At 47.4% G+C, this 24172-nt stretch overlaps 22 non-coding genes across 22 annotated transcripts; all 22 read left to right on the forward strand.

Annotated features, from left to right (window-relative positions):
* The first annotated feature begins 209 nt into the window (after window positions 1-209).
* Window positions 210-281, forward strand: TRNAP-UGG (transfer RNA proline (anticodon UGG)). Its single transcript has one exon. It is a non-coding gene; the product is annotated as a tRNA-Pro (tRNA).
* A 420-nt stretch (window positions 282-701) lies between these two features.
* Window positions 702-774, forward strand: TRNAV-CAC (transfer RNA valine (anticodon CAC)). The gene has a single exon. It is a non-coding gene; the product is annotated as a tRNA-Val (tRNA).
* A 1810-nt stretch (window positions 775-2584) lies between these two features.
* Window positions 2585-2659, forward strand: TRNAV-CAC (transfer RNA valine (anticodon CAC)). Its single transcript has one exon. It is a non-coding gene; the product is annotated as a tRNA-Val (tRNA).
* Window positions 2660-3966: 1307 nt separating this feature from the next.
* On the forward strand, window positions 3967-4038 carry TRNAP-UGG (transfer RNA proline (anticodon UGG)). Its single transcript has one exon. It is a non-coding gene; the product is annotated as a tRNA-Pro (tRNA).
* Window positions 4039-4458: 420 nt separating this feature from the next.
* On the forward strand, window positions 4459-4533 carry TRNAV-CAC (transfer RNA valine (anticodon CAC)). Its single transcript has one exon. It is a non-coding gene; the product is annotated as a tRNA-Val (tRNA).
* A 1315-nt stretch (window positions 4534-5848) lies between these two features.
* On the forward strand, window positions 5849-5920 carry TRNAP-UGG (transfer RNA proline (anticodon UGG)). Its single transcript has one exon. It is a non-coding gene; the product is annotated as a tRNA-Pro (tRNA).
* Window positions 5921-6340: 420 nt separating this feature from the next.
* On the forward strand, window positions 6341-6413 carry TRNAV-CAC (transfer RNA valine (anticodon CAC)). Its single transcript has one exon. It is a non-coding gene; the product is annotated as a tRNA-Val (tRNA).
* A 1315-nt stretch (window positions 6414-7728) lies between these two features.
* On the forward strand, window positions 7729-7800 carry TRNAP-UGG (transfer RNA proline (anticodon UGG)). The gene has a single exon. It is a non-coding gene; the product is annotated as a tRNA-Pro (tRNA).
* Window positions 7801-8200: 400 nt separating this feature from the next.
* TRNAV-CAC (transfer RNA valine (anticodon CAC)) lies at window positions 8201-8275 on the forward strand. Its single transcript has one exon. It is a non-coding gene; the product is annotated as a tRNA-Val (tRNA).
* Window positions 8276-9582: 1307 nt separating this feature from the next.
* TRNAP-UGG (transfer RNA proline (anticodon UGG)) lies at window positions 9583-9654 on the forward strand. Its single transcript has one exon. It is a non-coding gene; the product is annotated as a tRNA-Pro (tRNA).
* A 420-nt stretch (window positions 9655-10074) lies between these two features.
* TRNAV-CAC (transfer RNA valine (anticodon CAC)) lies at window positions 10075-10147 on the forward strand. Its single transcript has one exon. It is a non-coding gene; the product is annotated as a tRNA-Val (tRNA).
* A 3195-nt stretch (window positions 10148-13342) lies between these two features.
* Window positions 13343-13414, forward strand: TRNAP-UGG (transfer RNA proline (anticodon UGG)). The gene has a single exon. It is a non-coding gene; the product is annotated as a tRNA-Pro (tRNA).
* Window positions 13415-13834: 420 nt separating this feature from the next.
* Window positions 13835-13909, forward strand: TRNAV-CAC (transfer RNA valine (anticodon CAC)). The gene has a single exon. It is a non-coding gene; the product is annotated as a tRNA-Val (tRNA).
* A 1315-nt stretch (window positions 13910-15224) lies between these two features.
* On the forward strand, window positions 15225-15296 carry TRNAP-UGG (transfer RNA proline (anticodon UGG)). Its single transcript has one exon. It is a non-coding gene; the product is annotated as a tRNA-Pro (tRNA).
* A 420-nt stretch (window positions 15297-15716) lies between these two features.
* On the forward strand, window positions 15717-15789 carry TRNAV-CAC (transfer RNA valine (anticodon CAC)). The gene has a single exon. It is a non-coding gene; the product is annotated as a tRNA-Val (tRNA).
* Window positions 15790-17104: 1315 nt separating this feature from the next.
* Window positions 17105-17176, forward strand: TRNAP-UGG (transfer RNA proline (anticodon UGG)). Its single transcript has one exon. It is a non-coding gene; the product is annotated as a tRNA-Pro (tRNA).
* A 420-nt stretch (window positions 17177-17596) lies between these two features.
* Window positions 17597-17669, forward strand: TRNAV-CAC (transfer RNA valine (anticodon CAC)). The gene has a single exon. It is a non-coding gene; the product is annotated as a tRNA-Val (tRNA).
* Window positions 17670-18984: 1315 nt separating this feature from the next.
* On the forward strand, window positions 18985-19056 carry TRNAP-UGG (transfer RNA proline (anticodon UGG)). Its single transcript has one exon. It is a non-coding gene; the product is annotated as a tRNA-Pro (tRNA).
* Window positions 19057-19456: 400 nt separating this feature from the next.
* TRNAV-CAC (transfer RNA valine (anticodon CAC)) lies at window positions 19457-19531 on the forward strand. The gene has a single exon. It is a non-coding gene; the product is annotated as a tRNA-Val (tRNA).
* A 1307-nt stretch (window positions 19532-20838) lies between these two features.
* Window positions 20839-20910, forward strand: TRNAP-UGG (transfer RNA proline (anticodon UGG)). The gene has a single exon. It is a non-coding gene; the product is annotated as a tRNA-Pro (tRNA).
* Window positions 20911-21330: 420 nt separating this feature from the next.
* TRNAV-CAC (transfer RNA valine (anticodon CAC)) lies at window positions 21331-21403 on the forward strand. Its single transcript has one exon. It is a non-coding gene; the product is annotated as a tRNA-Val (tRNA).
* A 1315-nt stretch (window positions 21404-22718) lies between these two features.
* Window positions 22719-22790, forward strand: TRNAP-UGG (transfer RNA proline (anticodon UGG)). Its single transcript has one exon. It is a non-coding gene; the product is annotated as a tRNA-Pro (tRNA).
* The last annotated feature ends 1382 nt before the right edge of the window (window positions 22791-24172 follow it).

Raw genomic sequence — 24172 nt, forward strand, 5'->3', positions numbered from 1 at the left:
ACCCTGATGTCAATGGGCCACCAACCTTCGGGATGAGGAGGAGACCTGTGAAGACAGTCAGAGCGTGCCGACTGGGGCATTCATTTGGCTCATACACCGACAAGGCTTTCAGCGGCAGGAACAAACTTCAGGAATAGGCATTCTTGGCCTCGAATCCTAAGGGGGGTGCAAACGCTGAGGACAATTCCGTCAAATGCTCAAAGGACCGTGGCTCGTTGGTCTAGGGGTATGATTCTCGCTTTGGGTGCGAGAGGTCCCGGGTTCAAATCCCGGACGAGCCCAATCAAGGTGGTTAACTTGAGCTCCTTTTTTTTGTTTTTTCAATGTTATTTTCATTGGACAGACTCTCTGGTTTTCTCGGTAAGCAGTAGTCGATGAACAATTCACTTCCTGAACCTCTTTGCGTGCCATGTCCTTGCGACAAGCACTTTGTGTTCTCTGTTAGCTCTCAGTAACATTCCTTGATTTGCTTGTGAGTTTTGGCCGTCCGATCTCAAAGTGGAAATATGTCCTTCCCTCTGTACGCTGCATAGGCCCTCAGCTGGCATACTTGTATATGTGCGCATGCTTGATAGGACGTATGTTTTAGGCTGGATTGTGTGAGCTTCAGGCGCAAGGCATTTGATTAGTCTTTAAGCAGGTCCACTTGCACTGCCCTTTGCACCTGTTCTCCCAGTCCCTACAAAGGTGAGCAAGCAGCTGTTTCTGTAGTGTAGTGGTTATCACGTTCGCCTCACACGCGAAAGGTCCCCGGTTCGAGACCGGGCAGAAACACTCTCTGCTGGCATTTTACACAAAATAGTTTTTTTCCCCTTTTGTCACACACAAATGTAAAGTATGAACTTATTTGCGTTCCCATGGAAATAGCATATGCTCTCAAGAGCTTGAGAAATACACTGGGAAGGCAAGCATCCTCACATGTATTCTGTATATGGGGCCAATAAAAAAATGCACGCGCTTGCATTTTGTGTATGTAATGTTGCAGAGCACAGAGAGGATTTATTTTCCCTACTGCTGGGTATTTGGGTCTCTGGGATCACAGTTGGGTCCGCTCCGTCCTCTGAAATGGTCCATATTAGTTACATAGGTTAGTGTACCAAAGAAATAATACATTTTCATATACAGCTTCTTCATTTCTGTGTTCTGAGGGATTACCAGTTGTAAGAAATGCACTTGCCGGTACAGTGATTCCCTGGCTTTCTCTGGCCCGAGAAAGCTTTTCCTCTGAAGTGGGAACAGAAGTTGGACTGCTTCTGCTGAACTTCCTGAAAGCAGAGCTGGCGGGAGGAGGGACTTTTTGAGTGCTGGGAAAATTTGAGCTGGAAATTTGCATCGGCTGGACAGAGATTGCTTGGAGCAGCCAAAATATAATAACGGCCATGGCGCTCAAGTAAAGCAGAAAGCTTTTAGTATACACCTTTTGCACTCTTGTCAACGAAGCTGGGCTCTGTGAATGCTCACCCTACGCAAGAAAAGAGAACAGACTTTGCTGGTGACCTAAATATATCTCGCCTGATCGAGCACGATCGAGCTCTGAGTGAGCAGCTGTGCAATGGTCATCTTTACCAAAGGGGAGATGCTGCTTTTTCCAGTGTCACGCCCATGCTCTCAGGGCTGGAGGGAGGAGGGCTGCTTTTTGTTTTTACAGGCAAAAGGAAAGGCCCAGCCCTCAGAGCTTCTGCCAATGCAGATCCCAGCAGGTGCAAAATAAAGGCTCTCCCCCACCTTGCCAGCTGCAGATTGATCAGAAGACTGCTAGTCTAGTGTGTTGGGCCACTTTCTCTCTTCTGTGTATCGTCCCCTCTTATTACATAAACAGCATAAGAGGAATAAAGGAAGGAAGGAAGGAAGGAAGGAAGGAACAGTGTATCGCAAGCACCTTCCACCCTGATGTCAATGGGCCACCAACCTTCGGGATGAGGAGGAGACCTGTGAAGACAGTCAGAGCGTGCCGACTGGGGCATTCATTTGGCTCATACACCGACAAGGCTTTCAGCGGCAGGAACAAACTTCAGGAATAGGCATTCTTGGCCTCGAATCCTAAGGGGGGTGCAAACGCTGAGGACAATTCCGTCAAATGCTCAAAGGACCGTGGCTCGTTGGTCTAGGGGTATGATTCTCCCTTTGGGTGCGAGAGGTCCCGGGTTCAAATCCCGGATGAGCCCAATCAAGGTGGTTAACTTGAGCTCCTTTTTTTGTTTTTTCAATGTTATTTTCATTGGACAGACTCTCTGGTTTTCTCGGTAAGCAGTAGTCGATGAACAATTCACTTCCTGAACCTCTTTGCGTGCCATGTCCTTGCGACAAGCACTTTGTGTTCTCTGTTAGCTCTCAGTAACATTCCTTGATTTGCTTGTGAGTTTTGGCCGTCCGATCTCAAAGTAGAAATATGTCCTTCCCTCTGTACGCTGCATAGGCCCTCAGCTGGCATACTTGTATATGTGCGCATGCTTGATAGGACGTATGTTTTAGGCTAGATTGTGTGAGCTTCAGGCGCAAGGCATTTGATTAGTCTTTAAGCAGGTCCACTTGCACTGCCCTTTGCACCTGTTCTCCCAGTCCCTACAAAGGTGAGCAAGCAGCTGTTTCTGTAGTGTAGTGGTTATCACGTTCGCCTCACACGCGAAAGGTCCCCCCGGTTCGAGACCGGGCAGAAACACTCTCTGCTGGCATTTTACACAAAATAGTTTTTTTCCCCTTTTGTCACACACAAATGTAAAGTATGAACTTATTTGCGTTCCCATGGAAATAGCATATGCTCTCAAGAGCTTGAGAAATACACTGGGAAGGCAAGCATCCTCACATGTATTCTGTATATGGGGCCAATAAAAAAATGCACGCGCTTGCATTTTGTGTATGTAATGTTGCAGAGCACAGAGAGGATTTATTTTCCCTACTGCTGGGTATTTGGGTCTCTGGGATCACAGTTGGGTCCGCTCCGTCCTCTGAAATGGTCCATATTAGTTACATAGGTTAGTGTACCAAAGAAATAATACATTTTCATATACAGCTTCTTCATTTCTGTGTTCTGAGGGATTACCAGTTGTAAGAAATGCACTTGCCGGTACAGTGATTCCCTGGCTTTCTCTGGCCCGAGAAAGCTTTTCCTCTGAAGTGGGAACAGAAGTTGGACTGCTTCTGCTGAACTTCCTGAAAGCAGAGCTGGCGGGAGGAGGGACTTTTTGAGTGCTGGGAAAATTTGAGCTGGAAATTTGCATCGGCTGGACAGAGATTGCTTGGAGCAGCCAAAATATAATAACGGCCATGGCGCTCAAGTAAAGCAGAAAGCTTTTAGTATACAACTTTTGCACTCTTGTCAACGAAGCTGGGCTCTGTGAATGCTCACCCTACGCAAGAAAAGAGAACAGACTTTGCTGGTGACCTAAATATATCTCGCCTGATCGAGCACGATCGAGCTCTGAGTGAGCAGCTGTGCAATGGTCATCTTTACCAAAGGGGAGATGCTGCTTTTTCCAGTGTCACGCCCATGCTCTCAGGGCTGGAGGGAGGAGGGCTGCTTTTTGTTTTTACAGGCAAAAGGAAAGGCCCAGCCCTCAGAGCTTCTGCCAATGCAGATCCCAGCAGGTGCAAAATAAAGGCTCTCCCCCACCTTGCCAGCTGCAGATTGATCAGAAGACTGCTAGTCTAGTGTGTTGGGCCACTTTCTCTCTTCTGTGTATCGTCCCCTCTTATTACATAAACAGCATAAGAGGAATAAAGGAAGGAAGGAAGGAACAGTGTATCGCAAGCACCTTCCACCCTGATGTCAATGGGCCACCAACCTTCGGGATGAGGAGGAGACCTGTGAAGACAGTCAGAGCGTGCCGACTGGGGCATTCATTTGGCTCATACACCGACAAGGCTTTCAGCGGCAGGAACAAACTTCAGGAATAGGCATTCTTGGCCTCGAATCCTAAGGGGGGTGCAAACGCTGAGGACAATTCCGTCAAATGCTCAAAGGACCGTGGCTCGTTGGTCTAGGGGTATGATTCTCGCTTTGGGTGCGAGAGGTCCAGGGTTCAAATCCCGGACGAGCCCAATCAAGGTGGTTAACTTGAGCTCCTTTTTTTTGTTTTTTCAATGTTATTTTCATTGGACAGACTCTCTGGTTTTCTCGGTAAGCAGTAGTCGATGAACAATTCACTTCCTGAACCTCTTTGCGTGCCATGTCCTTGCGACAAGCACTTTGTGTTCTCTGTTAGCTCTCAGTAACATTCCTTGATTTGCTTGTGAGTTTTGGCCGTCCGATCTCAAAGTGGAAATATGTCCTTCCCTCTGTACGCTGCATAGGCCCTCAGCTGGCATACTTGTATATGTGCGCATGCTTGATAGGACGTATGTTTTAGGCTGGATTGTGTGAGCTTCAGGCGCAAGGCATTTGATTAGTCTTTAAGCAGGTCCACTTGCACTGCCCTTTGCACCTGTTCTCCCAGTCCCTACAAAGGTGAGCAAGCAGCTGTTTCTGTAGTGTAGTGGTTATCACGTTCGCCTCACACGCGAAAGGTCCCCCCGGTTCGAGACCGGGCAGAAACACTCTCTGCTGGCATTTTACACAAAATAGTTTTTTTCCCCTTTTGTCACACACAAATGTAAAGTATGAACTTATTTGCGTTCCCATGGAAATAGCATATGCTCTCAAGAGCTTGAGAAATACACTGGGAAGGCAAGCATCCTCACATGTATTCTGTATATGGGGCCAATAAAAAAATGCACGCGCTTGCATTTTGTGTATGTAATGTTGCAGAGCACAGAGAGGATTTATTTTCCCTACTGCTGGGTATTTGGGTCTCTGGGATCACAGTTGGGTCCGCTCCGTCCTCTGAAATGGTCCATATTAGTTACATAGGTTAGTGTACCAAAGAAATAATACATTTTCATATACAGCTTCTTCATTTCTGTGTTCTGAGGGATTACCAGTTGTAAGAAATGCACTTGCCGGTACAGTGATTCCCTGGCTTTCTCTGGCCCGAGAAAGCTTTTCCTCTGAAGTGGGAACAGAAGTTGGACTGCTTCTGCTGAACTTCCTGAAAGCAGAGCTGGCGGGAGGAGGGACTTTTTGAGTGCTGGGAAAATTTGAGCTGGAAATTTGCATCGGCTGGACAGAGATTGCTTGGAGCAGCCAAAATATAATAACGGCCATGGCGCTCAAGTAAAGCAGAAAGCTTTTAGTATACACCTTTTGCACTCTTGTCAACGAAGCTGGGCTCTGTGAATGCTCACCCTACGCAAGAAAAGAGAACAGACTTTGCTGGTGACCTAAATATATCTCGCCTGATCGAGCACGATCGAGCTCTGAGTGAGCAGCTGTGCAATGGTCATCTTTACCAAAGGGGAGATGCTGCTTTTTCCAGTGTCACGCCCATGCTCTCAGGGCTGGAGGGAGGAGGGCTGCTTTTTGTTTTTACAGGCAAAAGGAAAGGCCCAGCCCTCAGAGCTTCTGCCAATGCAGATCCCAGCAGGTGCAAAATAAAGGCTCTCCCCCACCTTGCCAGCTGCAGATTGATCAGAAGACTGCTAGTCTAGTGTGTTGGGCCACTTTCTCTCTTCTGTGTATCGTCCCCTCTTATTACATAAACAGCATAAGAGGAATAAAGGAAGGAAGGAAGGAAGGAAGGAACAGTGTATCGCAAGCACCTTCCACCCTGATGTCAATGGGCCACCAACCTTCGGGATGAGGAGGAGACCTGTGAAGACAGTCAGAGCGTGCCGACTGGGGCATTCATTTGGCTCATACACCGACAAGGCTTTCAGCGGCAGGAACAAACTTCAGGAATAGGCATTCTTGGCCTCGAATCCTAAGGGGGGTGCAAACGCTGAGGACAATTCCGTCAAATGCTCAAAGGACCGTGGCTCGTTGGTCTAGGGGTATGATTCTCGCTTTGGGTGCGAGAGGTCCCGGGTTCAAATCCCGGACGAGCCCAATCAAGGTGGTTAACTTGAGCTCCTTTTTTTTGTTTTTTCAATGTTATTTTCATTGGACAGACTCTCTGGTTTTCTCGGTAAGCAGTAGTCGATGAACAATTCACTTCCTGAACCTCTTTGCGTGCCATGTCCTTGCGACAAGCACTTTGTGTTCTCTGTTAGCTCTCAGTAACATTCCTTGATTTGCTTGTGAGTTTTGGCCGTCCGATCTCAAAGTGGAAATATGTCCTTCCCTCTGTACGCTGCATAGGCCCTCAGCTGGCATACTTGTATATGTGCGCATGCTTGATAGGACGTATGTTTTAGGCTGGATTGTGTGAGCTTCAGGCGCAAGGCATTTGATTAGTCTTTAAGCAGGTCCACTTGCACTGCCCTTTGCACCTGTTCTCCCAGTCCCTACAAAGGTGAGCAAGCAGCTGTTTCTGTAGTGTAGTGGTTATCACGTTCGCCTCACACGCGAAAGGTCCCAGGTTCGAGACCGGGCAGAAACACTCTCTGCTGGCATTTTACACAAAATAGTTTTTTTCCCCTTTTGTCACACACAAATGTAAAGTATGAACTTATTTGCGTTCCCATGGAAATAGCATATGCTCTCAAGAGCTTGAGAAATACACTGGGAAGGCAAGCATCCTCACATGTATTCTGTATATGGGGCCAATAAAAAAATGCACGCGCTTGCATTTTGTGTATGTAATGTTGCAGAGCACAGAGAGGATTTATTTTCCCTACTGCTGGGTATTTGGGTCTCTGGGATCACAGTTGGGTCCGCTCCGTCCTCTGAAATGGTCCATATTAGTTACATAGGTTAGTGTACCAAAGAAATAATACATTTTCATATACAGCTTCTTCATTTCTGTGTTCTGAGGGATTACCAGTTGTAAGAAATGCACTTGCCGGTACAGTGATTCCCTGGCTTTCTCTGGCCCGAGAAAGCTTTTCCTCTGAAGTGGGAACAGAAGTTGGACTGCTTCTGCTGAACTTCCTGAAAGCAGAGCTGGCGGGAGGAGGGACTTTTTGAGTGCTGGGAAAATTTGAGCTGGAAATTTGCATCGGCTGGACAGAGATTGCTTGGAGCAGCCAAAATATAATAACGGCCATGGCGCTCAAGTAAAGCAGAAAGCTTTTAGTATACACCTTTTGCACTCTTGTCAACGAAGCTGGGCTCTGTGAATGCTCACCCTACGCAAGAAAAGAGAACAGACTTTGCTGGTGACCTAAATATATCTCGCCTGATCGAGCACGATCGAGCTCTGAGTGAGCAGCTGTGCAATGGTCATCTTTACCAAAGGGGAGATGCTGCTTTTTCCAGTGTCACGCCCATGCTCTCAGGGCTGGAGGGAGGAGGGCTGCTTTTTGTTTTTACAGGCAAAAGGAAAGGCCCAGCCCTCAGAGCTTCTGCCAATGCAGATCCCAGCAGGTGCAAAATAAAGGCTCTCCCCCACCTTGCCAGCTGCAGATTGATCAGAAGACTGCTAGTCTAGTGTGTTGGGCCACTTTCTCTCTTCTGTGTATCGTCCCCTCTTATTACATAAACAGCATAAGAGGAATAAAGGAAGGAAGGAAGGAAGGAAGGAACAGTGTATCGCAAGCACCTTCCACCCTGATGTCAATGGGCCACCAACCTTCGGGATGAGGAGGAGACCTGTGAAGACAGTCAGAGCGTGCCGACTGGGGCATTCATTTGGCTCATACACCGACAAGGCTTTCAGCGGCAGGAACAAACTTCAGGAATAGGCATTCTTGGCCTCGAATCCTAAGGGGGGTGCAAACGCTGAGGACAATTCCGTCAAATGCTCAAAGGACCGTGGCTCGTTGGTCTAGGGGTATGATTCTCGCTTTGGGTGCGAGAGGTCCCGGGTTCAAATCCCGGATGAGCCCAATCAAGGTGGTTAACTTGAGCTCCTTTTTTTTGTTTTTTCAATGTTATTTTCATTGGACAGACTCTCTGGTTTTCTCGGTAAGCAGTAGTCGATGAACAATTCACTTCCTGAACCTCTTTGCGTGCCATGTCCTTGCGACAAGCACTTTGTGTTCTCTGTTAGCTCTCAGTAACATTCCTTGATTTGCTTGTGAGTTTTGGCCGTCCGATCTCAAAGTGGAAATATGTCCTTCCCTCTGTACGCTGCATAGGCCCTCAGCTGGCATACTTGTATATGTGCGCATGCTTGATAGGACGTATGTTTTAGGCTAGATTGTGTGAGCTTCAGGCGCAAGGCATTTGATTAGTCTTTAAGCAGGCACCTGTTCTCCCAGTCCCTACAAAGGTGAGCAAGCAGCTGTTTCTGTAGTGTAGTGGTTATCACGTTCGCCTCACACGCGAAAGGTCCCCCCGGTTCGAGACCGGGCAGAAACACTCTCTGCTGGCATTTTACACAAAATAGTTTTTTTCCCCTTTTGTCACACACAAATGTAAAGTATGAACTTATTTGCGTTCCCATGGAAATAGCATATGCTCTCAAGAGCTTGAGAAATACACTGGGAAGGCAAGCATCCTCACATGTATTCTGTATATGGGGCCAATAAAAAAATGCACGCGCTTGCATTTTGTGTATGTAATGTTGCAGAGCACAGAGAGGATTTATTTTCCCTACTGCTGGGTATTTGGGTCTCTGGGATCACAGTTGGGTCCGCTCCGTCCTCTGAAATGGTCCATATTAGTTACATAGGTTAGTGTACCAAAGAAATAATACATTTTCATATACAGCTTCTTCATTTCTGTGTTCTGAGGGATTACCAGTTGTAAGAAATGCACTTGCCGGTACAGTGATTCCCTGGCTTTCTCTGGCCCGAGAAAGCTTTTCCTCTGAAGTGGGAACAGAAGTTGGACTGCTTCTGCTGAACTTCCTGAAAGCAGAGCTGGCGGGAGGAGGGACTTTTTGAGTGCTGGGAAAATTTGAGCTGGAAATTTGCATCGGCTGGACAGAGATTGCTTGGAGCAGCCAAAATATAATAACGGCCATGGCGCTCAAGTAAAGCAGAAAGCTTTTAGTATACACCTTTTGCACTCTTGTCAACGAAGCTGGGCTCTGTGAATGCTCACCCTACGCAAGAAAAGAGAACAGACTTTGCTGGTGACCTAAATATATCTCGCCTGATCGAGCACGATCGAGCTCTGAGTGAGCAGCTGTGCAATGGTCATCTTTACCAAAGGGGAGATGCTGCTTTTTCCAGTGTCACGCCCATGCTCTCAGGGCTGGAGGGAGGAGGGCTGCTTTTTGTTTTTACAGGCAAAAGGAAAGGCCCAGCCCTCAGAGCTTCTGCCAATGCAGATCCCAGCAGGTGCAAAATAAAGGCTCTCCCCCACCTTGCCAGCTGCAGATTGATCAGAAGACTGCTAGTCTAGTGTGTTGGGCCACTTTCTCTCTTCTGTGTATCGTCCCCTCTTATTACATAAACAGCATAAGAGGAATAAAGGAAGGAAGGAAGGAACAGTGTATCGCAAGCACCTTCCACCCTGATGTCAATGGGCCACCAACCTTCGGGATGAGGAGGAGACCTGTGAAGACAGTCAGAGCGTGCCGACTGGGGCATTCATTTGGCTCATACACCGACAAGGCTTTCAGCGGCAGGAACAAACTTCAGGAATAGGCATTCTTGGCCTCGAATCCTAAGGGGGGTGCAAACGCTGAGGACAATTCCGTCAAATGCTCAAAGGACCGTGGCTCGTTGGTCTAGGGGTATGATTCTCGCTTTGGGTGCGAGAGGTCCCGGGTTCAAATCCCGGACGAGCCCAATCAAGGTGGTTAACTTGAGCTCCTTTTTTTTGTTTTTTCAATGTTATTTTCATTGGACAGACTCTCTGGTTTTCTCGGTAAGCAGTAGTCGATGAACAATTCACTTCCTGAACCTCTTTGCGTGCCATGTCCTTGCGACAAGCACTTTGTGTTCTCTGTTAGCTCTCAGTAACATTCCTTGATTTGCTTGTGAGTTTTGGCCGTCCGATCTCAAAGTGGAAATATGTCCTTCCCTCTGTACGCTGCATAGGCCCTCAGCTGGCATACTTGTATATGTGCGCATGCTTGATAGGACGTATGTTTTAGGCTGGATTGTGTGAGCTTCAGGCGCAAGGCATTTGATTAGTCTTTAAGCAGGTCCACTTGCACTGCCCTTTGCACCTGTTCTCCCAGTCCCTACAAAGGTGAGCAAGCAGCTGTTTCTGTAGTGTAGTGGTTATTACGTTCGCCTCACACGCGAAAGGTCCCCGGTTCGAGACCGGGCAGAAACACTCTCTGCTGGCATTTTACACAAAATAGTTTTTTTCCCCTTTTGTCACACACAAATGTAAAGTATGAACTTATTTGCGTTCCCATGGAAATAGCATATGCTCTCAAGAGCTTGAGAAATACACTGGGAAGGCAAGCATCCTCACATGTATTCTGTATATGGGGCCAATAAAAAAATGCACGCGCTTGCATTTTGTGTATGTAATGTTGCAGAGCACAGAGAGGATTTATTTTCCCTACTGCTGGGTATTTGGGTCTCTGGGATCACAGTTGGGTCCGCTCCGTCCTCTGAAATGGTCCATATTAGTTACATAGGTTAGTGTACCAAAGAAATAATACATTTTCATATACAGCTTCTTCATTTCTGTGTTCTGAGGGATTACCAGTTGTAAGAAATGCACTTGCCGGTACAGTGATTCCCTGGCTTTCTCTGGCCAGAGAAAGCTTTTCCTCTGAAGTGGGAACAGAAGTTGGACTGCTTCTGCTGAACTTCCTGAAAGCAGAGCTGGCGGGAGGAGGGACTTTTTGAGTGCTGGGAAAATTTGAGCTGGAAATTTGCATCGGCTGGACAGAGATTGCTTGGAGCAGCCAAAATATAATAACGGCCATGGCGCTCAAGTAAAGCAGAAAGCTTTTAGTATACACCTTTTGCACTCTTGTCAACGAAGCTGGGCTCTGTGAATGCTCACCCTACGCAAGAAAAGAGAACAGACTTTGCTGGTGACCTAAATATATCTCGCCTGATCGAGCACGATCGAGCTCTGAGTGAGCAGCTGTGCAATGGTCATCTTTACCAAAGGGGAGATGCTGCTTTTTCCAGTGTCACGCCCATGCTCTCAGGGCTGGAGGGAGGAGGGCTGCTTTTTGTTTTTACAGGCAAAAGGAAAGGCCCAGCCCTCAGAGCTTCTGCCAATGCAGATCCCAGCAGGTGCAAAATAAAGGCTCTCCCCCACCTTGCCAGCTGCAGATTGATCAGAAGACTGCTAGTCTAGTGTGTTGGGCCACTTTCTCTCTTCTGTGTATCGTCCCCTCTTATTACATAAACAGCATAAGAGGAATAAAGGAAGGAAGGAAGGAAGGAAGGAACAGTGTATCGCAAGCACCTTCCACCCTGATGTCAATGGGCCACCAACCTTCGGGATGAGGAGGAGACCTGTGAAGACAGTCAGAGCGTGCCGACTGGGGCATTCATTTGGCTCATACACCGACAAGGCTTTCAGCGGCAGGAACAAACTTCAGGAATAGGCATTCTTGGCCTCGAATCCTAAGGGGGGTGCAAACGCTGAGGACAATTCCGTCAAATGCTCAAAAGACCGTGGCTCGTTGGTCTAGGGGTATGATTCTCGCTTTGGGTGCGAGAGGTCCCAGGTTCAAATCCCGGACGAGCCCAATCAAGGTGGTTAACTTGAGCTCCTTTTTTTTGTTTTTTCAATGTTATTTTCATTGGACAGACTCTCTGGTTTTCTCGGTAAGCAGTAGTCGATGAACAATTCACTTCCTGAACCTCTTTGCGTGCCATGTCCTTGCGACAAGCACTTTGTGTTCTCTGTTAGCTCTCAGTAACATTCCTTGATTTGCTTGTGAGTTTTGGCCGTCCGATCTCAAAGTGGAAATATGTCCTTCCCTCTGTACGCTGCATAGGCCCTCAGCTGGCATACTTGTATATGTGCGCATGCTTGATAGGACGTATGTTTTAGGCTGGATTGTGTGAGCTTCAGGCGCAAGGCATTTGATTAGTCTTTAAGCAGGTCCACTTGCACTGCCCTTTGCACCTGTTCTCCCAGTCCCTACAAAGGTGAGCAAGCAGCTGTTTCTGTAGTGTAGTGGTTATCACGTTAGCCTCACACGCGAAAGGTCCCCGGTTCGAGACCGGGCAGAAACACTCTCTGCTGGCATTTTACACAAAATAGTTTTTTTCCCCTTTTGTCACACACAAATGTAAAGTATGAACTTATTTGCGTTCCCATGGAAATAGCATATGCTCTCAAGAGCTTGAGAAATACACTGGGAAGGCAAGCATCCTCACATGTATTCTGTATATGGGGCCAATAAAAAAATGCACGCGCTTGCATTTTGTGTATGTAATGTTGCAGAGCACAGAGAGGATTTATTTTCCCTACTGCTGGGTATTTGGGTCTCTGGGATCACAGTTGGGTCCGCTCCGTCCTCTGAAATGGTCCATATTAGTTACATAGGTTAGTGTACCAAAGAAATAATACATTTTCATATACAGCTTCTTCATTTCTGTGTTCTGAGGGATTACCAGTTGTAAGAAATGCACTTGCCGGTACAGTGATTCCCTGGCTTTCTCTGGCCCGAGAAAGCTTTTCCTCTGAAGTGGGAACAGAAGTTGGACTGCTTCTGCTGAACTTCCTGAAAGCAGAGCTGGCGGGAGGAGGGACTTTTTGAGTGCTGGGAAAATTTGAGCTGGAAATTTGCATCGGCTGGACAGAGATTGCTTGGAGCAGCCAAAATATAATAACGGCCATGGCGCTCAAGTAAAGCAGAAAGCTTTTAGTATACACCTTTTGCACTCTTGTCAACGAAGCTGGGCTCTGTGAATGCTCACCCTACGCAAGAAAAGAGAACAGACTTTGCTGGTGACCTAAATATATCTCGCCTGATCGAGCACGATCGAGCTCTGAGTGAGCAGCTGTGCAATGGTCATCTTTACCAAAGGGGAGATGCTGCTTTTTCCAGTGTCACGCCCATGCTCTCAGGGCTGGAGGGAGGAGGGCTGCTTTTTGTTTTTACAGGCAAAAGGAAAGGCCCAGCCCTCAGAGCTTCTGCCAATGCAGATCCCAGCAGGTGCAAAATAAAGGCTCTCCCCCACCTTGCCAGCTGCAGATTGATCAGAAGACTGCTAGTCTAGTGTGTTGGGCCACTTTCTCTCTTCTGTGTATCGTCCCCTCTTATTACATAAACAGCATAAGAGGAATAAAGGAAGGAAGGAAGGAAGGAAGGAACAGTGTATCGCAAGCACCTTCCACCCTGATGTCAATGGGCCACCAACCTTCGGGATGAGGAGGAGACCTGTGAAGACAGTCAGAGCGTGCCGACTGGGGCATTCATTTGGCTCATACACCGACAAGGCTTTCAGCGGCAGGAACAAACTTCAGGAATAGGCATTCTTGGCCTCGAATCCTAAGGGGGGTGCAAACGCTGAGGACAATTCCGTCAAATGCTCAAAGGACCGTGGCTCGTTGGTCTAGGGGTATGATTCTCGCTTTGGGTGCGAGAGGTCCCGGGTTCAAATCCCGGACGAGCCCAATCAAGGTGGTTAACTTGAGCTCCTTTTTTTTGTTTTTTCAATGTTATTTTCATTGGACAGACTCTCTGGTTTTCTCGGTAAGCAGTAGTCGATGAACAATTCACTTCTTGAACCTCTTTGCGTGCCATGTCCTTGCGACAAGCACTTTGTGTTCTCTGTTAGCTCTCAGTAACATTCCTTGATTTGCTTGTGAGTTTTGGCCGTCCGATCTCAAAGTGGAAATATGTCCTTCCCTCTGTACGCTGCATAGGCCCTCAGCTGGCATACTTGTATATGTGCGCATGCTTGATAGGACGTATGTTTTAGGCTGGATTGTGTGAGCTTCAGGCGCAAGGCATTTGATTAGTCTTTAAGCAGGTCCACTTGCACTGCCCTTTGCACCTGTTCTCCCAGTCCCTACAAAGGTGAGCAAGCAGCTGTTTCTGTAGTGTAGTGGTTATCACGTTCGCCTCACACGCGAAAGGTCCCCCCGGTTCGAGACCGGGCAGAAACACTCTCTGCTGGCATTTTACACAAAATAGTTTTTTTCCCCTTTTGTCACACACAAATGTAAAGTATGAACTTATTTGCGTTCCCATGGAAATAGCATATGCTCTCAAGAGCTTGAGAAATACACTGGGAAGGCAAGCATCCTCACATGTATTCTGTATATGGGGCCAATAAAAAAATGCACGCGCTTGCATTTTGTGTATGTAATGTTGCAGAGCACAGAGAGGATTTATTTTCCCTACTGCTGGGTATTTGGGTCTCTGGGATCACAGTTGGGTCCGCTCCGTCCTCTGAAATGGTCCATATTAGTTACATAGGTTAGTGTACCAAAGAAATAATACATTTTCATATACAGCTTCTTCATTTCTGTGTTCTGAGGGATTACCAGTTGTAAGAAATGCACTTGCCGGTACAGTGATTCCCTGGCTTTCTCTGGCCCGAGAAAGCTTTTCCTCTGAAGTGGGAACAGAAGTTGGACTGCTTCTGCTGAACTTCCTGAAAGCAGAGCTGGCGGGAGGAGGGACTTTTTGAGTGGTGGGAAAATTTGAGCTGGAAATTTGCATCGGCTGGACAGAGATTGCTTGGAGCAGCCAAAATATAATAACGGCCATGGCGCTCAAGTAAAGCAGAAAGCTTTTAGTATACACCTTTTGCACTCTTGTCAACGAAGCTGGGCTCTGTGAATGCTCACCCTACGCAAGAAAAGAGAACAGACTTTGCTGGTGACCTAAATATATCTCACCTGATCGAGCACGATCGAGCTCTGAGTGAGCAGCTGTGCAATGGTCATCTTTACCAAAGGGGAGATGCTGCTTTTTCCAGTGTCACGCCCATGCTCTCAGGGCTGGAGGGAGGAGGGCTGCTTTTTGTTTTTACAGGCAAAAGGAAAGGCCCAGCCCTCAGAGCTTCTGCCAATGCAGATCCCAGCAGGTGCAAAATAAAGGCTCTCCCCCACCTTGCCAGCTGCAGATTGATCAGAAGACTGCTAGTCTAGTGTGTTGGGCCACTTTCTCTCTTCTGTGTATCGTCCCCTCTTATTACATAAACAGCATAAGAGGAATAAAGGAAGGAAGGAAGGAAGGAAGGAACAGTGTATCGCAAGCACCTTCCACCCTGATGTCAATGGGCCACCAACCTTCGGGATGAGGAGGAGACCTGTGAAGACAGTCAGAGCGTGCCGACTGGGGCATTCATTTGGCTCATACACCGACAAGGCTTTCAGCGGCAGGAACAAACTTCAGGAATAGGCATTCTTGGCCTCGAATCCTAAGGGGGGTGCAAACGCTGAGGACAATTCCGTCAAATGCTCAAAGGACCGTGGCTCGTTGGTCTAGGGGTATGATTCTCGCTTTGGGTGCGAGAGGTCCCGGGTTCAAATCCCGGACGAGCCCAATCAAGGTGGTTAACTTGAGCTCCTTTTTTTTGTTTTTTCAATGTTATTTTCATTGGACAGACTCTCTGGTTTTCTCGGTAAGCAGTAGTCGATGAACAATTCACTTCCTGAACCTCTTTGCGTGCCATGTCCTTGCGACAAGCACTTTGTGTTCTCTGTTAGCTCTCAGTAACATTCCTTGATTTGCTTGTGAGTTTTGGCCGTCCGATCTCAAAGTGGAAATATGTCCTTCCCTCTGTACGCTGCATAGGCCCTCAGCTGGCATACTTGTATATGTGCGCATGCTTGATAGGACGTATGTTTTAGGCTGGATTGTGTGAGCTTCAGGCGCAAGGCATTTGATTAGTCTTTAAGCAGGTCCACTTGCACTGCCCTTTGCACCTGTTCTCCCAGTCCCTACAAAGGTGAGCAAGCAGCTGTTTCTGTAGTGTAGTGGTTATCACGTTCGCCTCACACGCGAAAGGTCCCCGGTTCGAGACCGGGCAGAAACACTCTCTGCTGGCATTTTACACAAAATAGTTTTTTTCCCCTTTTGTCACACACAAATGTAAAGTATGAACTTATTTGCGTTCCCATGGAAATAGCATATGCTCTCAAGAGCTTGAGAAATACACTGGGAAGGCAAGCATCCTCACATGTATTCTGTATATGGGGCCAATAAAAAAATGCACGCGCTTGCATTTTGTGTATGTAATGTTGCAGAGCACAGAGAGGATTTATTTTCCCTACTGCTGGGTATTTGGGTCTCTGGGATCACAGTTGGGTCCGCTCCGTCCTCTGAAATGGTCCATATTAGTTACATAGGTTAGTGTACCAAAGAAATAATACATTTTCATATACAGCTTCTTCATTTCTGTGTTCTGAGGGATTACCAGTTGTAAGAAATGCACTTGCCGGTACAGTGATTCCCTGGCTTTCTCTGGCCCGAGAAAGCTTTTCCTCTGAAGTGGGAACAGAAGTTGGACTGCTTCTGCTGAACTTCCTGAAAGCAGAGCTGGCGGGAGGAGGGACTTTTTGAGTGCTGGGAAAATTTGAGCTGGAAATTTGCATCGGCTGGACAGAGATTGCTTGGAGCAGCCAAAATATAATAACGGCCATGGCGCTCAAGTAAAGCAGAAAGCTTTTAGTATACACCTTTTGCACTCTTGTCAACGAAGCTGGGCTCTGTGAATGCTCACCCTACGCAAGAAAAGAGAACAGACTTTGCTGGTGACCTAAATATATCTCGCCTGATCGAGCACGATCGAGCTCTGAGTGAGCAGCTGTGCAATGGTCATCTTTACCAAAGGGGAGATGCTGCTTTTTCCAGTGTCACGCCCATGCTCTCAGGGCTGGAGGGAGGAGGGCTGCTTTTTGTTTTTACAGGCAAAAGGAAAGGCCCAGCCCTCAGAGCTTCTGCCAATGCAGATCCCAGCAGGTGCAAAATAAAGGCTCTCCCCCACCTTGCCAGCTGCAGATTGATCAGAAGACTGCTAGTCTAGTGTGTTGGGCCACTTTCTCTCTTCTGTGTATCGTCCCCTCTTATTACATAAACAGCATAAGAGGAATAAAGGAAGGAAGGAAGGAAGGAAGGAACAGTGTATCGCAAGCACCTTCCACCCTGATGTCAATGGGCCACCAACCTTCGGGATGAGGAGGAGACCTGTGAAGACAGTCAGAGCGTGCCGACTGGGGCATTCATTTGGCTCATACACCGACAAGGCTTTCAGCGGCAGGAACAAACTTCAGGAATAGGCATTCTTGGCCTCGAATCCTAAGGGGGGTGCAAACACTGAGGACAATTCCGTCAAATGCTCAAAGGACCGTGGCTCGTTGGTCTAGGGGTATGATTCTCGCTTTGGGTGCGAGAGGTCCCGGGTTCAAATCCCGGACGAGCCCAATCAAAGTGGTTAACTTGAGCTCCTTTTTTTTGTTTTTTCAATGTTATTTTCATTGGACAGACTCTCTGGTTTTCTCGGTAAGCAGTAGTCGATGAACAATTCACTTCCTGAACCTCTTTGCGTGCCATGTCCTTGCGACAAGCACTTTGTGTTCTCTGTTAGCTCTCAGTAACATTCCTTGATTTGCTTGTGAGTTTTGGCCGTCCGATCTCAAAGTGGAAATATGTCCTTCCCTCTGTACGCTGCATAGGCCCTCAGCTGGCATACTTGTATATGTGCGCATGCTTGATAGGACGTATGTTTTAGGCTGGATTGTGTGAGCTTCAGGCGCAAGGCATTTGATTAGTCTTTAAGCAGGTCCACTTGCACTGCCCTTTGCACCTGTTCTCCCAGTCCCTACAAAGGTGAGCAAGCAGCTGTTTCTGTAGTGTAGTGGTTATCACGTTCGCCTCACACGCGAAAGGTCCCCGGTTCGAGACCGGGCAGAAACACTCTCTGCTGGCATTTTACACAAAATAGTTTTTTTCCCCTTTTGTCACACACAAATGTAAAGTATGAACTTATTTGCGTTCCCATGGAAATAGCATATGCTCTCAAGGGCTTGAGAAATACACTGGGAAGGCAAGCATCCTCACATGTATTCTGTATATGGGGCCAATAAAAAAATGCACGCGCTTGCATTTTGTGTATGTAATGTTGCAGAGCACAGAGAGGATTTATTTTCCCTACTGCTGGGTATTTGGGTCTCTGGGATCACAGTTGGGTCCGCTCCGTCCTCTGAAATGGTCCATATTAGTTACATAGGTTAGTGTACCAAAGAAATAATACATTTTCATATACAGCTTCTTCATTTCTGTGTTCTGAGGGATTACCAGTTGTAAGAAATGCACTTGCCGGTACAGTGATTCCCTGGCTTTCTCTGGCCCGAGAAAGCTTTTCCTCTGAAGTGAGAACAGAAGTTGGACTGCTTCTGCTGAACTTCCTGAAAGCAGAGCTGGCGGGAGGAGGGACTTTTTGAGTGCTGGGAAAATTTGAGCTGGAAATTTGCATCGGCTGGACAGAGATTGCTTGGAGCAGCCAAAATATAATAACGGCCATGGCGCTCAAGTAAAGCAGAAAGCTTTTAGTATACACCTTTTGCACTCTTGTCAACGAAGCTGGGCTCTGTGAATGCTCACCCTACGCAAGAAAAGAGAACAGACTTTGCTGGTGACCTAAATATATCTCGCCTGATCGAGCACGATCGAGCTCTGAGTGAGCAGCTGTGCAATGGTCATCTTTACCAAAGGGGAGATGCTGCTTTTTCCAGTGTCACGCCCATGCTCTCAGGGCTGGAGGGAGGAGGGCTGCTTTTTGTTTTTACAGGCAAAAGGAAAGGCCCAGCCCTCAGAGCTTCTGCCAATGCAGATCCCAGCAGGTGCAAAATAAAGGCTCTCCCCCACCTTGCCAGCTGCAGATTGATCAGAAGACTGCTAGTCTAGTGTGTTGGGCCACTTTCTCTCTTCTGTGTATCGTCCCCTCTTATTACATAAACAGCATAAGAGGAATAAAGGAAGGAAGGAAGGAAGGAAGGAACAGTGTATCGCAAGCACCTTCCACCCTGATGTCAATGGGCCACCAACCTTCGGGATGAGGAGGAGACCTGTGAAGACAGTCAGAGCGTGCCGACTGGGGCATTCATTTGGCTCATACACCGACAAGGCTTTCAGCGGCAGGAACAAACTTCAGGAATAGGCATTCTTGGCCTCGAATCCTAAGGGGGGTGCAAACGCTGAGGACAATTCCGTCAAATGCTCAAAGGACCGTGGCTCGTTGGTCTAGGGGTATGATTCTCGCTTTGGGTGCGAGAGGTCCCGGGTTCAAATCCCGGATGAGCCCAATCAAGGTGGTTAACTTGAGCTCCTTTTTTTTGTTTTTTCAATGTTATTTTCATTGGACAGACTCTCTGGTTTTCTCGGTAAGCAGTAGTCGATGAACAATTCACTTCCTGAACCTCTTTGCGTGCCATGTCCTTGCGACAAGCACTTTGTGTTCTCTGTTAGCTCTCAGTAACATTCCTTGATTTGCTTGTGAGTTTTGGCCGTCCGATCTCAAAGTGGAAATATGTCCTTCCCTCTGTATGCTGCATAGGCCCTCAGCTGGCATACTTGTATATGTGCGCATGCTTGATAGGACGTATGTTTTAGGCTAGATTGTGTGAGCTTCAGGCGCAAGGCATTTGATTAGTCTTTAAGCAGGCACCTGTTCTCCCAGTCCCTACAAAGGTGAGCAAGCAGCTGTTTCTGTAGTGTAGTGGTTATCACGTTCGCCTCACACGCGAAAGGTCCCCCCGGTTCGAGACCGGGCAGAAACACTCTCTGCTGGCATTTTACACAAAATAGTTTTTTTCCCCTTTTGTCACACACAAATGTAAAGTATGAACTTATTTGCGTTCCCATGGAAATAGCATATGCTCTCAAGAGCTTGAGAAATACACTGGGAAGGCAAGCATCCTCACATGTATTCTGTATATGGGGCCAATAAAAAAATGCACGCGCTTGCATTTTGTGTATGTAATGTTGCAGAGCACAGAGAGGATTTATTTTCCCTACTGCTGGGTATTTGGGTCTCTGGGATCACAGTTGGGTCCGCTCCGTCCTCTGAAATGGTCCATATTAGTTACATAGGTTAGTGTACCAAAGAAATAATACATTTTCATATACAGCTTCTTCATTTCTGTGTTCTGAGGGATTACCAGTTGTAAGAAATGCACTTGCCGGTACAGTGATTCCCTGGCTTTCTCTGGCCCGAGAAAGCTTTTCCTCTGAAGTGGGAACAGAAGTTGGACTGCTTCTGCTGAACTTCCTGAAAGCAGAGCTGGCGGGAGGAGGGACTTTTTGAGTGCTGGGAAAATTTGAGCTGGAAATTTGCATCGGCTGGACAGAGATTGCTTGGAGCAGCCAAAATATAATAACGGCCATGGCGCTCAAGTAAAGCAGAAAGCTTTTAGTATACACCTTTTGCACTCTTGTCAACGAAGCTGGGCTCTGTGAATGCTCACCCTACGCAAGAAAAGAGAACAGACTTTGCTGGTGACCTAAATATATCTCGCCTGATCGAGCACGATCGAGCTCTGAGTGAGCAGCTGTGCAATGGTCATCTTTACCAAAGGGGAGATGCTGCTTTTTCCAGTGTCACGCCCATGCTCTCAGGGCTGGAGGGAGGAGGGCTGCTTTTTGTTTTTACAGGCAAAAGGAAAGGCCCAGCCCTCAGAGCTTCTGCCAATGCAGATCCCAGCAGGTGCAAAATAAAGGCTCTCCCCCACCTTGCCAGCTGCAGATTGATCAGAAGACTGCTAGTCTAGTGTGTTGGGCCACTTTCTCTCTTCTGTGTATCGTCCCCTCTTATTACATAAACAGCATAAGAGGAATAAAGGAAGGAAGGAAGGAACAGTGTATCGCAAGCACCTTCCACCCTGATGTCAATGGGCCACCAACCTTCGGGATGAGGAGGAGACCTGTGAAGACAGTCAGAGCGTGCCGACTGGGGCATTCATTTGGCTCATACACCGACAAGGCTTTCAGCGGCAGGAACAAACTTCAGGAATAGGCATTCTTGGCCTCGAATCCTAAGGGGGGTGCAAACGCTGAGGACAATTCCGTCAAATGCTCAAAGGACCGTGGCTCGTTGGTCTAGGGGTATGATTCTCGCTTTGGGTGCGAGAGGTCCCGGGTTCAAATCCCGGACGAGCCCAATCAAGGTGGTTAACTTGAGCTCCTTTTTTTTGTTTTTTCAATGTTATTTTCATTGGACAGACTCTCTGGTTTTCTCGGTAAGCAGTAGTCGATGAACAATTCACTTCCTGAACCTCTTTGCGTGCCATGTCCTTGCGACAAGCACTTTGTGTTCTCTGTTAGCTCTCAGTAACATTCCTTGATTTGCTTGTGAGTTTTGGCCGTCCGATCTCAAAGTGGAAATATGTCCTTCCCTCTGTACGCTGCATAGGCCCTCAGCTGGCATACTTGTATATGTGCGCATGCTTGATAGGACGTATGTTTTAGGCTGGATTGTGTGAGCTTCAGGCGCAAGGCATTTGATTAGTCTTTAAGCAGGTCCACTTGCACTGCCCTTTGCACCTGTTCTCCCAGTCCCTACAAAGGTGAGCAAGCAGCTGTTTCTGTAGTGTAGTGGTTATCACGTTCGCCTCACACGCGAAAGGTCCCCGGTTCGAGACCGGGCAGAAACACTCTCTGCTGGCATTTTACACAAAATAGTTTTTTTCCCCTTTTGTCACACACAAATGTAAAGTATGAACTTATTTGCGTTCCCATGGAAATAGCATATGCTCTCAAGAGCTTGAGAAATACACTGGGAAGGCAAGCATCCTCACATGTATTCTGTATATGGGGCCAATAAAAAAATGCACGCGCTTGCATTTTGTGTATGTAATGTTGCAGAGCACAGAGAGGATTTATTTTCCCTACTGCTGGGTATTTGGGTCTCTGGGATCACAGTTGGGTCCGCTCCGTCCTCTGAAATGGTCCATATTAGTTACATAGGTTAGTGTACCAAAGAAATAATACATTTTCATATACAGCTTCTTCATTTCTGTGTTCTGAGGGATTACCAGTTGTAAGAAATGCACTTGCCGGTACAGTGATTCCCTGGCTTTCTCTGGCCCGAGAAAGCTTTTCCTCTGAAGTGGGAACAGAAGTTGGACTGCTTCTGCTGAACTTCCTGAAAGCAGAGCTGGCGGGAGGAGGGACTTTTTGAGTGCTGGGAAAATTTGAGCTGGAAATTTGCATCGGCTGGACAGAGATTGCTTGGAGCAGCCAAAATATAATAACGGCCATGGCGCTCAAGTAAAGCAGAAAGCTTTTAGTATACACCTTTTGCACTCTTGTCAACGAAGCTGGGCTCTGTGAATGCTCACCCTACGCAAGAAAAGAGAACAGACTTTGCTGGTGACCTAAATATATCTCGCCTGATCGAGCACGATCGAGCTCTGAGTGAGCAGCTGTGCAATGGTCATCTTTACCAAAGGGGAGATGCTGCTTTTTCCAGTGTCACGCCCATGCTCTCAGGGCTGGAGGGAGGAGGGCTGCTTTTTGTTTTTACAGGCAAAAGGAAAGGCCCAGCCCTCAGAGCTTCTGCCAATGCAGATCCCAGCAGGTGCAAAATAAAGGCTCTCCCCCACCTTGCCAGCTGCAGATTGATCAGAAGACTGCTAGTCTAGTGTGTTGGGCCACTTTCTCTCTTCTGTGTATCGTCCCCTCTTATTACATAAACAGCATAAGAGGAATAAAGGAAGGAAGGAAGGAAGGAAGGAACAGTGTATCGCAAGCACCTTCCACCCTGATGTCAATGGGCCACCAACCTTCGGGATGAGGAGGAGACCTGTGAAGACAGTCAGAGCGTGCCGACTGGGGCATTCATTTGGCTCATACACCGACAAGGCTTTCAGCGGCAGGAACAAACTTCAGGAATAGGCATTCTTGGCCTCGAATCCTAAGGGGGGTGCAAACGCTGAGGACAATTCCGTCAAATGCTCAAAGGACCGTGGCTCGTTGGTCTAGGGGTATGATTCTCGCTTTGGGTGCGAGAGGTCCCGGGTTCAAATCCCGGACGAGCCCAATCAAGGTGGTTAACTTGAGGTCCTTTTTTTTGTTTTTTCAATGTTATTTTCATTGGACAGACTCTCTGGTTTTCTCGGTAAGCAGTAGTCGATGAACAATTCACTTCCTGAACCTCTTTGCGTGCCATGTCCTTGCGACAAGCACTTTGTGTTCTCTGTTAGCTCTCAGTAACATTCCTTGATTTGCTTGTGAGTTTTGGCCGTCCGATCTCAAAGTGGAAATATGTCCTTCCCTCTGTACGCTGCATAGGCCCTCAGCTGGCATACTTGTATATGTGCGCATGCTTGATAGGACGTATGTTTTAGGCTGGATTGTGTGAGCTTCAGGCGCAAGGCATTTGATTAGTCTTTAAGCAGGTCCACTTGCACTGCCCTTTGCACCTGTTCTCCCAGTCCCTACAAAGGTGAGCAAGCAGCTGTTTCTGTAGTGTAGTGGTTATCACGTTCGCCTCACACGTGAAAGGTCCCCCCGGTTCGAGACCGGGCAGAAACACTCTCTGCTGGCATTTTACACAAAATAGTTTTTTTCCCCTTTTGTCACACACAAATGTAAAGTATGAACTTATTTGCGTTCCCATGGAAATAGCATATGCTCTCAAGAGCTTGAGAAATACACTGGGAAGGCAAGCATCCTCACATGTATTCTGTATATGGGGCCAATAAAAAAATGCACGCGCTTGCATTTTGTGTATGTAATGTTGCAGAGCACAGAGAGGATTTATTTTCCCTACTGCTGGGTATTTGGGTCTCTGGGATCACAGTTGGGTCCGCTCCGTCCTCTGAAATGGTCCATATTAGTTACATAGGTTAGTGTACCAAAGAAATAATACATTTTCATATACAGCTTCTTCATTTCTGTGTTCTGAGGGATTACCAGTTGTAAGAAATGCACTTGCCGGTACAGTGATTCCCTGGCTTTCTCTGGCCCGAGAAAGCTTTTCCTCTGAAGTGGGAACAGAAGTTGGACTGCTTCTGCTGAACTTCCTGAAAGCAGAGCTGGCGGGAGGAGGGACTTTTTGAGTGCTGGGAAAATTTGAGCTGGAAATTTGCATCGGCTGGACAGAGATTGCTTGGAGCAGCCAAAATATAATAACGGCCATGGCGCTCAAGTAAAGCAGAAAGCTTTTAGTATACACCTTTTGCACTCTTGTCAACGAAGCTGGGCTCTGTGAATGCTCACCCTACGCAAGAAAAGAGAACAGACTTTGCTGGTGACCTAAATATATCTCGCCTGATCGAGCACGATCGAGCTCTGAGTGAGCAGCTGTGCAATGGTCATCTTTACCAAAGGGGAGATGCTGCTTTTTCCAGTGTCACGCCCATGCTCTCAGGGCTGGAGGGAGGAGGGCTGCTTTTTGTTTTTACAGGCAAAAGGAAAGG

The sequence above is a fragment of the Ambystoma mexicanum genome, chromosome 2q (genome assembly GCF_040938575.1).
Source record: "Ambystoma mexicanum isolate Mex_15411 chromosome 2q, UKY_AmexF1_1, whole genome shotgun sequence".
Taxonomy (NCBI): Eukaryota; Metazoa; Chordata; class Amphibia; order Caudata; family Ambystomatidae; genus Ambystoma; species Ambystoma mexicanum.